Raw genomic sequence first — 3676 nt, 5'->3', positions numbered from 1 at the left:
GAAAATTAACATTTAATGATTTGAATAAATTTAGAAAACTTACAAAATCATCTTCATCCTATTTTTGTCTTCCCTTCAACCGTGATGGGAATGGTATCTTTGCAATTATAGGTTCCTTTGTTTGTTCTTTTTCCAGCTTAACTACCAGTTAAACTACTTTTTCGGCTTTGGTTCATCATTAGCTTCTAAAGGTTCTTCCTGAAGATCATCAGTATTCCTCTTGTTTACCTCTTGAGTTAGGTTCTTCGGGCTACTCAATACTTTACCCAATCGGAGCGTGATTGCTTTCACCTGCTCCTTTCCCTCTCTTTGAGGATTATCTTTAATGTTACTAGGGATACTAGTGCCAATTTGTCTCTTGATATCTCTGTAAAATTTAAATTATATAGATTTTTTTATAACTGTTTATATATCCTTTTTGCTTATAATTTATGTTAATCCCGAGTATTTGGATATTTAATTGGGTGATTTTTTGTTCATATTGAGACAATGGACATAATTTTAGTAAAGTATGAAATTTTATGAATTTATGTATTAAATTTTGCATAATTTAACTATCTCATGTTACATAGTAATTTCTGTGCTTTAATTGTTGTAGTAGGACCATTGAATTAATAAGTGTGGCACCTTATTTAAATCACACATGGACATGAGTTATACTCCACCTTAATTGGACGCCAAAGACAACAAATTGAGTCAAGAGAAGTCCATTTGATCTAGTTGGAGTTGTCTTGTTGAGAAGAGCAAGTCTGATAATTATTTGGGTCACCAAACCGTCCAAGTAGGGGAAAAGTAGTCCCATTCGACAAAGGCATCAAGAGCAACCCAAATTAGCTTTGGGATAATTAATTTAGAGGTCCCTGCACTTGTGAAAAAAATCATAAATCAACCCCTAACTAATACACAAGAAACCGTCCAACCCCTTACATGATTCATGTATCAAATCAAGCATGAATCAAGCAACCACCAACCTTTTCCTCCACATTTCATGGCTGGCCAAGCAAAGGAGCATTTCAAGGGATCTCCATGCTATTTCTAGCAAACTCCCTAGTAATTCCTCTACTATAAATACCACCCCTCATTTCTCATTTCAATCATCCCTCATTCATCTCTCAATTCACATTTCTCTCATCTTTATCTAATCTTTTTTTCCCTCTCTTCCACGTATAAGCCGTCCATTTCTCCATCTCCCTTAGCTAGCATTTCCATTGAGGAAAACCACTCTTGGCCAACCAACTTGAGGAGCATTTTACGAAGGAGCAATCACGAGAATCAGAGGAAGCCACCACAATCGGCCTTCCGAGAATCACCAAAATCATCAAGAGTTTCTTTTTTCCTATTCTTTAATGCTTTCTTGTTGTTCAACATGCTTGTAAAATTGTTGTGATGTTTTTCCTTTAAAAATGATGACTTAATTTTGTTTAGCTAGAATAATTGCAATGATTGGATAAAATTCATTTAATTCATGTTTATATTGTTTTCTACCTTAGTTGTTCATGCCTCCAATTAAAAGCATTATGTATTTCATGCATTAAAATATGTTTGAATGCATTAGAATTAGTTAGTCAATCCTAATCAGATGATAACTAATGGACACGATAATTGGAAGGTGCATGGTTAATTTATATCCTAATTAGAAAAAAATTAGAGCTTCGTAATAGACTAAGAGAACTTTTTACCTTGCATAACTTTAGGTTTATGTGATTGAATTGTTTCAAACCTAATCCGTCCCTATTACTTCACATAAACTCTAATAACTCCTTAGTTAAATTATGACATTGGTTTATGCATGTTTTTCTAAGTATAAGATTCAGTTGAACTTATATGAGATTCCTAGTTAATGAACGATCGAGTTGCCATGGAATATTTTTCAAACATTGTTAAACATGATGAAAATGAATCGAGTCAAGTGTTGTAATTGTTCTAGCTTATTCATGTTATTGTTGTTGACTTGTGAAGTTACGGCTAAACCATCACCCAACATTTTATTGCATCTCATTTGCATTTAGTTTAATTTGTATGTAATACTCCTAACCCGTGTCCATCGTCAGATTAGGGTTACGGAGCATTACCAAAAACTTTTAACTTAAAACATTCGATTAAAATCATTTATAAAACACATCATATTCCATTCAAAAACATGCATAACGTCCCTTTTTCAAGCACTCGAGGCCTTAAAAACACTTTAGAAATGATTTGGGACTAAATCAAAAACATTTAAAACTTCATGGAAAAAGATGAAAAAATTCACAATGCAAGGGTCACACGGCCGTGTGGTCAGTCCATGTGGACATTCTAAATAGGCCATTTTCAAGTCATTTCTCTCACCCAAAATCTTGCCACTAACACAACCCAAATGTACCTATATTCATGCATTCAAAACACACTTAACATATGCATATTAAAGCTAAAATATCATAGTAACTAACCATTCAACCAATATGCCAAAATGGTACCTCAATCTCAACAATCAAACTTGATTAACATTTACTAAATTCATCCATAATTCAATCAACCAATTGCACAACTTAAATACTACATTTACCATAATGTTCACATACCAATTCCATGCACAACTAATACCATTATGACCATTTGCACATATACCATCTATCTTAATAAATTTACCAAATGCCAAATACATTCAAGGCTATCAAAACTAGCCATTAACAACTTGATATACCAACTCATTAAATACCAACCAACATTTCAAATACACATTCTAGCATAATAAGAACAACTCATGACATACATATTTTAACTACCGTACCAACTTCCATCATTTAATCACACAACACCAAAATAACAACCATGATAAATATAAAGCTATACTAATGCCTCAAGATTTATCAACTACACAACCACCAAATCATAAATGAGTAAATCTATCAACATCATATATATTTTCATTCCTAACATAATAGGATTTTATAAAACATTTTACACCATTATTAACCTTTTCATAAATCTACGAACAACTTTCTTTATTTACTTTCCATTCCATTTACTAAGCATAAACTTAAATTGTAACACCCCAAACTCGGTCTAAATGTTATGGCCGAATTTGGCGATGTCACATGGAATGGGATTTGAAGACAAGATTGTCGAGTTAAAACCGTTACAGTTAGTTAGCTTTTATTTAATTCGGAAAAAAAAATAAGTACTAGTTGTTTTGCTTTAAAACTAACCTCTTAGAGGAAGCTTTTGGAACTAATTAATTAAGGGAAAATCATTTCTATTTACAAAAACCTTAGTTTTTAGAAAAACCGTGTTTTGTTGAGTTGCAGTTTAAAAAAAATCCATAAAAGCAGTATAAAGTCCCAAATTTAAAGCCAACCAGTCCATAGTCCAAAAGTTACATAAAAAACCCCAAATAAGTAATAAATTCTAGACATTAACAGAAAACAGTCTAAAATTTACGTGTGGCCAACGTCGAGTCCTCCGCTGTACCGACCTGTCAAGTCTGGGGATTACCTGTACAGATTAAACAGAAAAAGGGTGAGTTTTCACAAACTCAGTGTGTAATCCCCACAGAAAACATGCATACAAATATTCAACAACATTCAGTTAGACACAGTCTGGGGCCTAGGCCCATCATAGAATCAGTTTGGGCCTTAGCCCGTTCAGATATAGTCTCAGAAATTCATTAGGGCCTTGGCCCATATCAGATATAGAA

Source organism: Gossypium hirsutum, chromosome D12, assembly GCF_007990345.1.
Source record: "Gossypium hirsutum isolate 1008001.06 chromosome D12, Gossypium_hirsutum_v2.1, whole genome shotgun sequence".
Taxonomy (NCBI): domain Eukaryota; kingdom Viridiplantae; phylum Streptophyta; class Magnoliopsida; order Malvales; family Malvaceae; genus Gossypium; species Gossypium hirsutum.
The sequence above is the reverse complement of the archived record's forward strand: the minus strand, read 5'-3'. Positions refer to the sequence as shown.